Source organism: Patiria miniata, unplaced genomic scaffold (genome assembly GCF_015706575.1).
Source record: "Patiria miniata isolate m_02_andy unplaced genomic scaffold, ASM1570657v1 HiC_scaffold_2, whole genome shotgun sequence".
Lineage (NCBI taxonomy): Eukaryota > Metazoa > Echinodermata > Asteroidea > Valvatida > Asterinidae > Patiria > Patiria miniata.
Window position 1 is genome coordinate 13,089,352 of NW_024037058.1, and position 13,777 is coordinate 13,103,128.

Here is a 13,777-nt window from a genome sequence, read left to right on the forward strand (position 1 = left end):
ACGCGCACGCTGACCAGAGACCGACTTATTCATTTTTTTGGCCTTATAGGGAGACACGTAAAGTCTCCCTAATGACCCATTCCCGGTTATTATTATTATTATTATCATTATTATTATCATTATCTGTTGAAAGTCGCATTGCTTCCGAATAACAGTTTACGAATTCTTTACGAATAAACAAAATTCCTCTCAGTGCCCACTTCCGTAATATAAAAAAACCTGCTGTTGCGCGCCCAAAAACCGGTACCGTGTATACTGCCCTCTATTGTTTAGTCTTTTCGGTCGGCCATTTTTATTGAAAGGAAAAGGGCTCGACAAGAGTTGGTATGAATCCGTTTAAATCTTCAGCATCTAAACTCCTTGAAACATAGTACATGTATTTTATTTAATTTGAGGTATATGTAGGAGTTTCCTTGGGAACAACTGAAATATTAATTGAGTTTTTGGTGTGAAAATTGTATGGTGAAATTATCACTCTTGCGAAGCTACTACATACGTGTACATTGTACATGTGTACATGAATGTGTACATGTATGTATACATGATTCCATTCCGGTTTTCGCACAGCATAAACCAATACTAATACTATACTATAACATACGATGTACTGCACTGACGTGAAGCTGAAACACGTCTCTCCTGTCTAGTATTGGAGTAATTGCAGAATACCCCGCCACTCAGAAATACCCCCCTACTCCCGGCTCCCCCTAGGCCTAGCATGCCTGCCTAGTAAAATATCTGGCTACGCGGTTGGATTCGCTGGAAAAGCATGAAAAGAGACAATTCAAGTTCAAACCAATTGTTGCCAGCTACGCAGATAGTGAGATACTGAGCGAAGCAACACAAAGGGAATGGGAGTCATGGGAGTTGCTGACAAAAATCTAAGTCCAAACTGACTATCAGCTATCCTGTTGCCGGCTACGCGGATACGGAGTGGGGAGTGCAGTGGAGAATGACGCATAGCCATAGTACGTACATGTCATACATGTACTATGTAGGCTAGCGTTGAGAAGGTTTATTGAGGGCAATCAACTGTGACTCCGTAGCCTGCTACGAGGTGCATAAATGGAGTGGCGGGTACTCTGCAATTGTGCCCTAGTATAAAACTAGGCTATTGCTGACAACCTTGGTATTACAATAATTATTTCCCTCCAATGCAATTGCAATTTATTATTATTGCCAAGTTAAACATGTACCGGTAAGGCTTGTTTTTTTTTTCAGGAAAAATGAGGAGAAATGATTATGTTCACTGTTACCGATGCACAGAATCGACGGTTGAATTTTAAGACGTAGCATCGAGCACGTTTACTAGTCTGGTGCCCTCTATGTATTAACCCTAACCGCCCTGAATCCTTCAAAATCCTCTTTGCCAAAGTGGAGGAACTTGGAGGATTGAAGTAACATGGCAAAATTATGCCACCTATTTTGTAGGATGCAATTTGTCAAGGTCTTGGGCCGGACCTTGTATTGTTTTTGCTCAGCCATGCATAACTGTAGGCCCGGATTATGCTTGAAATTTTCCGCACTGCTCCAAGATGTCACTGGCCAAGCCTCAACATATTGGCAGTCACTGCCACAGGATTTTGCAGGATTCAGGCACTTGTCACCCCTCCATGGACCATATTAAAAAAATAATGTCCAGAGGAATTTGCAGGATTGAGGCTATGCTATTTTTTCATGAGGCCAATTGGAGGATTTTGCAGGATTGAGGCTACATGTATCTTAGCAAAGAGGCCTAGGGAGTTAAAGTTAATAAGAGACGTTCAGCTACTGTTGTAGTTAGGGGAAAAAGACAGGCATCTTTGTACCAGATGGCTGTTTATAGTATTTTAGAGATATTCAAAATACTTTAAACAGCCGTCTGGTACAAATATGTCAGTCTTGTTCCATGAACATACACTCGTCATACGGCACCAGACTTGTAAACATGCTGGGATGCTCTCATCATGCCCAAACGTAGATTCTATGAGAGTCCGAATAAATGGTCCTATTTTCTCCTCATTTTTCATGCAAAGGCAGCATTCTTTAGCAGCCGACTAAACGGTTAAAGAATGCATACTGGTAAGACAACTGTAGGAGGGAGTTACAACATGTGAAAGGGCTCAGGAAAAAATCCATTTTGGCAACTACTTAGGAAGATTTGTGAGACTGAATGTTGTGGCCTTCTTAACGGAGGGATTCCAGTAAAGTGGCCACAGAGCAGGAATACAGAAAAATCAGCTCATGCCCATCAGACATTCCCCAATTAGAGCTTGTTCTGACTTAACTCGTCTAATCTCATACCCTTGGTCACATTTCTTACAGGAATCTCTTGTGTCAGTTGCACATCATGGCCAAGTCCAAGAATCACACCAGTCATAACAACAGTGAGTTTTTATTTTATTTGTTGTTTTGTTTTGGATTAGTACACTTAATCCTTTTGTAGTGTTTCAATGTGAGTGAATTTGACAGATATTTATATTTTCATGATCCCGAAGAGCAGCATATTACTGAAAACAAAAAAATTTTCTACAGTAAACTCCGGCTAAACCGGTGTCACATGAAAATCCGACTCCTATGAAAATCGGACCCCTATTTCCCTATTATTGGTTGATCCCTCGCATGTGACAGGTCACTCTCCCGAAACGATCCTAAAAATAGCACAGTATCGTACTCACGCGTGCGCAGTACTACCAATGAGTCCACATTTCATGGAGTCGGATATTCACGCTACACCGGCACTAACAGGACCCGAGAATTTGTGACGACTTACGCGAATGCCGATATATGCTATAAGTCATCATTTTGCCGACTTACATGAATGGTCTTTTGCGCACATGATTCATTGCACTAATTGGCTTCGATTTACCCTGGATTATCTCCTTAATGCTTGAGTTGAATTCAGCAAATTAATCCTCGAATTGTATCATCACGTTTGGGGTATTGATAGTGGAGACCACGATACATATGTACGTGCACAGTAACGAATTAAATGCGTGCGTGATCCGGTATATACCACGCACGCATTGACTGCAGCAGTAGTTATTCAATAAAACGAACCCCAAAATTGACAGCACATGCGTACAGCCTACAGGGGGTACTGGTATTGATATGCTTGCGATGCATATATGCGATGCATGCAGCAAAGATCCTATAGCGCTACGTAGTGGTATGCAGTAGGACACCCTTTTTCGACACCGATGCATGCAGCGATCACAGGCCGTGCGAAACCACTTTTCACTCGACACTAACTTTGCGCGCAGTACAGGAAGTCGATGCCAATGTGTGATTTGGTGAATGCCGACTTACACAAAGGATTTTGTAATGCTTTTTATGGAAAGGGGACCGAGAGTAACACAACGACTTGAGCGAAATGGCTACTTATAAAAGCCGACTTAGAAATAAACAATTCAATGGAAAAATGCATTACGGACAATCAGGACTTTAGTCAGACGGCCGACTTGAGTGATTTGACGAGTTGTACGATGTCGGTTTAGCTGGAGTTTACTGTACTTCATGATACTTGGTCACAGTTCATTTCCAGTAGACTTGCAATGTATGGAGGAAGCTTATGGTGGAAATCTAAGTACATGCATGTACATGGTAATTCTCTCCATAACTTTTTTTCAGGCCGCAAGAACCACCGCAATGGTTTCAAGAGACCCAAGAAGACGAAGGTTCCTTCTCTTAAAGGGGTGAGTGTTATCCATATTCTTGAAAGGTACAGATTAATGTTGGCACAATACAAAAAGATGTTTTAAAATATGCAGCCTGTTCCCGACAGGCTGACCTGTGTGAAGTTACGACGTCGTGCGCGTCCCGATCATCTTATTTCATTTTGTAGCCAGTGTGTGGCAAATGCATAGTTTTACAACAATCACGGCAGCCGAATGAACAGACGTGGCTGTGGAAGATCATTTGATTGTTATCAACACATCACCGCCATTTTGAAGAAGTCACAAGATCACGTCTAAGCCTCAAACTCGTTGTCGTATGTGACATAAACATGGTTGCGATTATTTTGTGTCGAGATGCCGCTTGCTTCACAATAATCACACAAGTACTCAGTTTTGTGACTCGAGCATGACTTTTGTGCTTGATGCCAATACATGTAGTTCTGTCGCGGCGCAAGCGAATCGCAGGCCTACCTGAGGGCGGCTTTAGATGTCAAAAGGGCTCACATGTACATGCAACTATTGTGTGGGACTTTGTTCTATGGTTTCTGGACAGTGTGATCTGTTTCGAATATTCACTAAACTGGATTTCAATATGCAATTTTTTTTTATGATGTACTTTAACCCTAACTCCCTAGCATGATTTACTACGAACCATAACCATCCTGGCAAATTCCAACACCATATGGAAAACTGCACGCACATATTTCTGACTTTGTTTCTGGAGGTGTGCCAACCCGATGTAAAAGACTGTCAGTTTAGGGGTACTGTACCCATCCTGACAGATTCCAACAAAACATGCCGTTGGGGTTTGATGGGTTGAGTTCTGTTTTAATAAGCCCATGAATACTCAGTGCTGCCAGAGGGCTTAGGAAAAATTCACATTGCTAGAGTCAGGCTCGAACCCTGGACCTCCTGTTATTAACTTGACCATTGACCTTGCCAAAGTTGGCTGGATTTTGTACTCGTGCCTTAGCAGAACCATTTCCCTGCGTCGAGTTGTAACACACTGTATAAAACAAAAGAGAACCATGCAATAAATTTGGATTAAGGTTAACAAGAAAATCAGCATTGGATAAACGCCAACAGGCATGCTGCTTTTCCTGGAATCAGCTGAAATTTAATAGTTCTCTTGAAAATTGGAAACCACAGCAGGGAGTTTTGTAAACCTCAGAATTTCCACTTTGAGAGGGATGACTCCCCAGTTGCATGCCTGTGTCATGTGAGAACCTAATCACTTGGTCACTGTACTTCACTGTAACATCACATAACTTTGGATTGTTTTCAGTTATTAGGGAGGTTTCGCAAGCGAACGGATACGCTTACACTTACGTTTAGCTATCCGTATCTGTTTTTTACTTACGTGTAGCGAGCGAGATATGCGTGTCGTCTGCACGTTTAGCGGATAGTGAGTGGCGTATGACGTCATACGTGCAGACGACCCGCATATCTCGCTCGCTACACGTAAGTAAAAAACGGTTACGGATAGCTAAACGTATTTGTAAGCGTATCCGTTCGCTTGCGAAACCTCCCTATTAACTCTTTCCAGTTTGCATCGTTAGAAAAGGGCTGTGTATAGTTTGCTTTTAATTATCGTTTCTCTCTCTCTCTCTTTCTTTGAAGGTTGATGCAAAGTTCCTGAAGAACATGCGGTTTGCCAAGAAGCACAACAAAAGGCACCCCAAGCCCAAGGCTGAAGCATAAACTGGATGTCAAGCGGCTTATATACATGTATATTTAAAACAAAAAAATGTCTGGAAGTGACTTGTTTTGGAAACTCGGCGACCTTACAAGCATTTTGGTGTTGGAAAATAAGCCCCACAGTAAAGATATGAGTTCATCAGAGCTTTGCCCAATTCAACCTACTCGGGGGACGTGTTGTGGTTTCTTCACCATAAGTTAAAGGGATGGATCGCAGGAGATTGCAAAGGGAAGCACCTACACATTTCCATCCTTGATCTTTAATTTTCTCCCTTTATCCAATGAATGAAAGACCTGCATCTTTTTTGGAGATGTGTTGAATAAAATGGAGGGTCACACCTAACCCAGGAGAAAAAAACCAGCCTAGCTTTGCTTTGTTTTTGTTTAGTTTGCTTGTGTGTTGCTCTCTTCAATTTTAGAAGTTTCTTAAAATGTGAAGATCAGATGAACCAAAAGAAAGTAGGGAGTTCTGTCCCCCCCCCCCTTTCCTTGGTTTTGCTGTCTATATGGCATTCTATAAATTTCCCTGCCATTTTGAAAGTATCCTTTGGCTCGACCACGTAGCAGTGTTCTTCGCTCTTCAGCTTCTCAGATGGAAGTAAAGATTGTTAGCCCCCCTTATAAAATTATGATATCCTGTAAATCCATATCTGGTACACTGTAAATGTTGGAAAGCTTCATTTGGACCCCCGTGTTGTATTACATGTACATGTATATATCGTAAAGGGGAAAAAAAACTTCCAAAGTATTGGTCGTCATTTGATTAGAGACTAGTGAACAGGAGCATATGGTTGACAAGTTATTTGGATAATTGATTCAGGGAACTTTTCAAATGCAAATTCCATGTATATTTTCATTTGTGTCCCGGCCCCGCATATCACTGAAAAATTCAATTCAGTGGATTTCCCAGAAAAACTATTGCTCAATACATATAATTTTATTACTTTTATGGGCTATATGAGTCGGGCTTCAAAGTTTGAAATGAAAATGTGCGCTATACACATACATGTACGTTATGCATTGTGGGCCAATTTTGTGCGATGTCGCATTCCAAATTTCACCATTGACTAAAAATATTTCAGTGTGCCACTCGCATTAAAATTGAAAAGGGGGTCCGCAAATCTCATTAAACATAAATCATCTCTTGTTAATTGTTGTGGAGATGGTGAAATACATTAATGTATACTTTGGGGGGGGGGCGCTTTGTTTTTCTTCTGATTTTTTTGTCTTTTTTTTTGTTCAATCCCAAATCCCATAGATTCGCAAATGTTTTTTTCTTTCTCACGGCCACTTAAGTTTTGTGACAGAAAAAGTTACATTCTAATGAAAATGTACACAAACATAGACCCCACAGTAAAATCGTGTCTCGAAGTGTGATGTCGTCTTGATAGTTACATAATTACATTAAAAGTGAATTTTTCGAAGCACAATATCTACATATATAACTACTGGTGCGATTATCGAGTTCATACGTGGTATGTACATAGGAACGTGTTATAGATGAAAATTGAAGTGAGGTCATGATGATGCCACCAGGTGTCGAGTAACATTAAAGGTGCATTTTCGAAACCCAATGTCTACCTACAGGTGAGATGATACTTGGAATGTGCATAGACCGGGATGTTATGGATGCAACCATGGAGCTATGTGTTTATAGCTCCATGATGCAACTGAAGATCATCAGGATCAGGTGTCATGTTACACCGGGTTTTTTTTTTAATTGAATTTTTCAGCATATTGTAACAACAGATTTACAGAACATACTAAATTTAATACAGTTATAATATCCGATGACAGTACCACGAAATGAATCTGCACACAGTCTTGAAAAACCCGTGTTCTGTTTCAAAACGGACGTCTTCTAGTGTTTCAAGTGCATGGATGATAACGTGGTTGAAATGGATTCGATGGGGAATAATAAAGGAACCTCCTCCAGGATATTTCGCAATTATGATATCATTTTCCAATGGCATGGATGATACAATTTGGTTGAAATTATAGATGGTGCATGTTAAAGGAATCCAGGATATTTCGCAATAATGCTTTCATTTTTCAATACATGGATGATGAAATTTTGTTAAAATGGAAGGTAGTTGCTAGGAACTGCCTCCACATTTCGCAATTGTTGTGGCGTATATCAGGGGTGTGAGTGACCACTGATAAAAATAGCCGAAAACAGCTGAAAAAGGTGCCGTAAAAAGGCTGATTTTTGGAAATCTCCTATACTTTTGTACACAGCAAGTGGGAAAAAAAACCCTGAAATCCAAAACAATAAAAAACCTGAAATCATCACTGAGATTTCACATCCCTGATATATGCACTTTCAATTTTCGTTAATACTTAAAATTCTGGTTACGGAGAATGGCACTGCATGAGAAAGGCGGGGGAGTCTGTCGCCTTAAATTATGGAGTAGGTAAACTGAGGGAGTCGGCACAAACCAAAACGAAAGAGTCAAAGCGCTTTAATTCGGTAAAGTGGGGCAAGTTCCTTTCGATTTAATACAGTGCACGGTAAGAACGCGCATTATACTGCATTCCCCAACACTCACACACAAATTTAAAAAAAATATGTTTTTTTCCTGCAGATGTCCGTCGTTTGCATTTGGTCGTGGGACGGCTTCAGGTTTGAGTCCTAAAGTTTTAACAGCGCCCCCATTGGACCCAGTGCTCGCGTACCCTTCCCCTCAACCGTGCAGCTTATGTGAAAGGACAAAAAGGTGTCTTCATGACATTACTGCAATTACCGTTTAAAAGCATATCAATAAAAACAAGTGGAATTCTTATTAATCTGGTAGGCCTTAACAATACTAATCGGTCATCGTGCAGCATGTTGCCGAAATATTTCAGTTGCGTCCTGGATGAAACTGGTTTTGTGCAAGCTTTAATCTTCCTTGCCCTATGGCCCAATTAAACAGGTGATCGATCTGAGCAAAAGTATGAAAAACAAAATAAGAAATAGCTGAAGTGAAAATTTCTAATTTCTGTTAAAGGCCTTAACATTGCGAAACCTTTCACTTCCAGTTTCATGTCATCCATTTATTTTGTACCTTTAGTTCAATTAAAACAATTGTCAACAAAAAGTATACCAAATCCACTTTTGAAAAAAAAATAGACATCTCCCCCCCCTTAGAGATTACATAGGGCCTGCTAATTTTATCTAAAGTGCTGATCAATAGAGGTTGCTCTGCTCAGTGTGTAACGGTTTTTGACGGATCAACCGTAACAAATATTGTCAGCTGCTTACTCAACGCATTTAAATTTTCAATGCGGTGCAGCGTGTACGGCGATCGACCACAAACAACTTATTTGCATAATAAATAGAGGGCTTGCCCGGCGCCTATTGTTCGATTGGCTGACGGCGCTTGGGTGAATTTTACACACACGCTACTCAGCTAGCTGGCGTGCTCGTCTTCTACGAAGTTCGAACTTTTGGAGTGAGTTTTCATCTTTTCCAAAGAAGCTATAGACGGTTTTTATTGGATTTTCAAAATCACTTTCGCCATCGAAATCCATTGGTAAGTTTTTTATATTACATGGTAATGGGACCTACACAAAAAAAAACATCTTTTTGAGAGTACGTTTCAAAACAAAATGTGTACAAATACCGGTACTGCGGTAGATTCACCGGTACGGAACGTATACCGTAGGGGAATTCTACCGTAGGTGAGCCTGCACAGTAGTGCAGCGTGCGTTTAGCTAGTTAATTTGCGATTTACCTTTACCAGTTGTGTTATGAATGGTAATCAGTGGATGTCTTTTCTGATGGGAATTTATTGTAAAAGATTAAAAATATATTGTAGGCATAACAATGTTTTAATAATAATAACAAAAAATGTTTTTCATGTATAAATTTACCTGCTCTATAGCTAGTCCGAGTAACTTACTTCCTGTACTTGGACCCAACTTATCGCCTTTTTTAACATTTGGACATGGTCTGGTTTAAGAGATCGCCAGACCGTGTCCAAATTTTAAAAAAGGCGATAAGTTCGGTCCAAGTTACTCGGACCTCGGACTACACTTATAGGCATGATATCGGCCTAGGCCTTGGGCTGTGGTTTATCCATTTTTGTCAGCTGTCTGCAGACAAGACTCAAGACTGCATACAATCGTCAATCGCAACCAATATGAAATTATGGATATGACCTATATGCTATTGGTTAAAACTAAAGTGTGCAGAGAAGGAAAGCTGACTTTTCCTCTTCTATTTCTAATCTAAGTAAATCCACATTCTCCACTATCCAGCGGTACAAACGGTACACATGCCATGGTACAAACAACTACAACTAAAGTACAAGTCCCTTTTCTATAGGTTTTTGGGTTTAGAGTCCATCAAAATATTTCAAAAGTTGTGAAAAACCTGTTTGAACTTGGCACAAATAAAGAGGAGTTTGCTTTGGACTGTTTGAATTTAAACAAATCTTCAATTCAGACAATTGATGCAAATGTTTTGGGGGGCCAAGAAACTTGGGAATTTGTTGTATGCCCCTAACTTGTTCCTCCATGGTTGTTCAAAACAAAGTACGTGTTTCCTTTTGGCAAGACTCTTGTTCAAGTTGTTGAATCTCACATTTGGTTTAATACCTTCTTATAATTAATTACGTATAAGACTCCCATGAGAATGAAAACGCATTGTGATGTTTTGTATACACGTTGAACATGTATGTAAACAGTTGGTGAAGGACAGATTTAATTTGTCTTTTTGATTCATAATGGCTCTGAGGCATTTAAAAAAAAAAAAAGGAACTATAAGTCCAAGAACCATTCGCCTGACTTCTATAAAAATATAAGGGTCCTAATAGTAACTATTATTAATATGCCCTTTAATAACTACATGTATAGCCGGTCGTGCTATTTAGCGACAACATAGCGCCTCCAAAAACTGTGTCAACAAACAGGATCAGCGTCAACAAGCTCAAAATAGCAATTAATTAAAGCTTCACAAAAGCTATCCTCGTAATACAACGTCTATTCAAGAAACTCTCACACCTCGTATTATGTAAGAAATTCGGAATTCTCATTCAAAATCCCACATAAAAAGTAACAACGGAATTTTATGGTGACAAAATTAATATGACTGGGCGCCGCTATCTTTGTATTCTCGTTTGCGCATGCCTGATTGTACCATGTTTCAGAAAAACAAGATGGCTGCCAGAAAAAGCACGATTGATATCGTACTTTTTTGCTAAAAAATCACACAAGTTTTAAATACTATACGATTAAAATAATCATAGGAGCCCACTGAATATTGTGAACGTAATTTTTAAGCTTAAAACTGCTAAAGTTACAACTTGTTGACGCTTTTTGAGACCTAATAGCACGACCCACTGTACAAAGCTATTTAGCAATTCAGTACTTTTCTTTTCTAGGGTGAACACTCACGAGAGGACATGTATACAGGACAACACATTTTACAGAGTGTTGAATAAGGTTCCTTTTTATTTGTAAACTTTTTCTTCAGATTTTCAATTCAGTGTGTGTATTTTTTTGAAAGTGTCGAAGGAATGTTTAATTGTTCTTTCAATAGAGCTAATAAACAGCCAAATAAAAATATTTGTGTACAGTTAAAAATCATTCTTCACAGCCTTGGAAGTTGTACTGTATCTCATGTGTATGGAAACCCATGTACAATGTACATGAACATGTATATATGTACATGTATACGTTGTACAACTAGAAGAACTACCGGTAGTACTGTGTACAAGTTTGTAAAATGTAAGAGGTTTGGTAGACTAAGGTTAAAAAATGTGAAGGATTATTCCCATTCCCTCTGCACTAGGAATATAGATGTAGCTGAACTAAGTGTTGCTTGGGGCAATTCAAGTCACAAATGAGTAAATGTATAGAAATTCCTAGAGGTTTTAGGAAGACCCCCCCCCCCTTTTAAAAAAAAAATCTGAGGTAAAATTTGTGTCAAATGGTGGCACGGTCAGTGCATAAACACACAGCCATGGAATCCCTCGACAAGGGCTGCAGATGGAATAGGGAGATTATGAAAACACCAATATAACTGAATTAAGACAGAATTACCTACTCATGCCCTGCGGGCTCACAAAATGGAACCAGCCGTGGGAATGCATTTAAACTGCCAGGGACGAATAATGCAAGAGGAAGGGAATGAGGTATGCGTACCTCACCATGGAATATCTAATAAAAGGGTTTGAAAGACTGGACAAATATCGCACTCTTGGGACGGAGATTATTCAGAGATAACAGGAGAGAGTTGTAAAGGTGAATAATATTGAGCCAATTATTTTCCAGTATATCAAAAAGTTTGTTTTATTTTCTACGTGGGATTTATCTTCCATTCCATTCCATTTCAACTTTCAACACAGTGCAAAATAGTACTGATTTAAACCAAAAAAAGAATAAGATTTGACTTAAAGGGAATGTACAACATTTGCTTTTGCTGCAGTTTTCAGAAAAAAATGGATTTGGAGGATAAGTATGTTATAGCAAATATTGTTCAACTGACTTGTTTCACGTTTTGGGCTTGTAGATGCTGGAAAAGCATAGAAAACCAATCATGTTCTTGTAGTCTGGCTCCCTGACCCCACTTAAGATGAAACGGAGCAATTTGTAGACTTTGGGGAATTGTAAGGTCAAAGAATCAGTCTAGCAGGCTTGTACCCCTTCACAGGTGTGTAATCAATTGCAAAGAAAATGCGGAATAGCTAAATATGAAAAACTAGGAGCAGTTTTTGAAAAAAGCCAGTTTTTTCCAACGCTGGTCGGCCGACCAGTGTTGGAAAAATACAGTTTTTCTTGAAAATGTCAGCACATCAGGAGCCACAATTTTACAGGATGCTTTAGACTGTCATTCCCTAACAATTCAGTAAGGTATTTCGTGATAATTTGATCATTTCGTTATTTGATGTTTGCAAATGTTGTATCTTCCCTTTAAAAGCTACACGGACTGGTACAAGTAGTCAAGTATACCGGTACCTCAAGTTACATATTGATGGCCACTCTTGAGCCAATTATTTTAACGTATCAAAAAGTCTGGGTTTTTTTTCCATTTGGTTTATCTTGAATTCTAACACAAGGTAAGAAAGTACAGATTTCTCAAAAAACCCCAAAGATTTGGACATATTAACAATTGCTGAAGATATGATACCTGAAGTTAAAATATCGATGGCAGCTCTTAATGAAAACCCTTATAATATATGGTACATGTACATGTAGGTTGTGCTTGCAGTGTGAGATAAACAACTCCATCTGCCCTTGTACAATGATGACAAGTCATTACAGTTTGAATTACATTTTGGCCGGGCAGTGAATGAGACTTTACACTTGTGAAGTGATTGCACGTTATGGGATGCAGCAAAGAACTGTAATGCGATGAGCAATTGATGAGTCACACTTCATACAAATTGAAATTACTGCTAACCTTTTCTACATATCATGTACATTGTACATGTACATGTATACAATGTTCATCATTTTGATCTCTCAACAACTGAACCAGATGTGGAATTTGCATAATGTGTGTAAAATGCAGTTCACAGTATTAAAAAATTTGAAGATGTTGGCCTGCAGAATTTGCAATTGAACGTTTTGTATTTTGACCTTTGAACCTTGGACTAAAAAAGTGTTTTGTGATAAGATTAATATTGGGTTTTTTTATGTCAATGAGGGGAAGAGATGCACGTTTGTGATTGGATCGGAGCCTGCTAAATGCAATATCGTGTACGGTATCAAATATGAGTCATATTGTATTACACGGTTAATCATATCAGTTTGACACATCATTAATATTAGAATACTCAGAAATGGTTTTAGCATTTGCACAGGAATACATGTAGGTCCGTCATTTGTGGGAAAGTTCACAATTCCACGGATAGTTTCATTTCATTTTAAGTAACATTGTACCGGGTAGCTATCAATTCTAGACTACAAATTAATCAGGTTACCATCAGTGCATGCACAGTACATCATGACTAATAACACAGCCCATGTGAAATAACTTAACTTAAACATGTTTTGTGGGTTGTAATGGGAAATGTAATCTTGTTTAGTTAATTTACAAAAAAAACGTGAAATATGCATCTTTGCATTGACAAATGTTTTCTATCATTTGCTCACATCAGTTTAAACTATTGCCAAATTTGTTAAGTAGTTTACCGGTACATGTAATACATTACAGTTTGTCTGCCATGCACAAGTTACAGGTACCAGTTAAACAAAAAAAACCCTTGTTTTGACATAGAATAGGAACCTTCCTCTCAGCTGTAGGCCTACTAAATTTAAAGAATGACAACAACCCTTGAATTTAGGTGGAAAACAAGATGCCAAACTTAAAATCCATAATTTGTTTGGACAAAAAATAATTTGACCATTCCATTTCACTGGCACATCACTCATAATGAAACTTGAAAAGGTCTTTTTTTCCCCTTTAATTTGATACATGTATGGATGTAATGCAG

The 13,777-nt window shown here is 38.9% G+C and overlaps 1 protein-coding gene and 1 long non-coding RNA gene across 2 annotated transcripts in view; both read left to right on the forward strand.

Moving 5' to 3' along the window:
* The first annotated feature begins 213 nt into the window (after positions 1-213).
* Positions 214-5,712, forward strand: LOC119726563. Its single transcript, XR_005270836.1, has 4 exons — positions 214-324; positions 2,305-2,366; positions 3,610-3,674; positions 5,277-5,712. It is a non-coding gene; the product is annotated as an uncharacterized LOC119726563 (long non-coding RNA).
* Positions 5,713-8,710: 2,998 nt separating this feature from the next.
* LOC119726564 (neuronal cell adhesion molecule-like) overlaps positions 8,711-13,777 on the forward strand; it is an 88,633-nt gene continuing 83,566 nt past the window's right edge. Inside the window, exon 1 of the mRNA XM_038198302.1 lies at positions 8,711-8,869. The gene's annotated coding sequence lies outside the window, so the exon portion shown is untranslated. The remainder of the gene's footprint in view (positions 8,870-13,777) is intronic.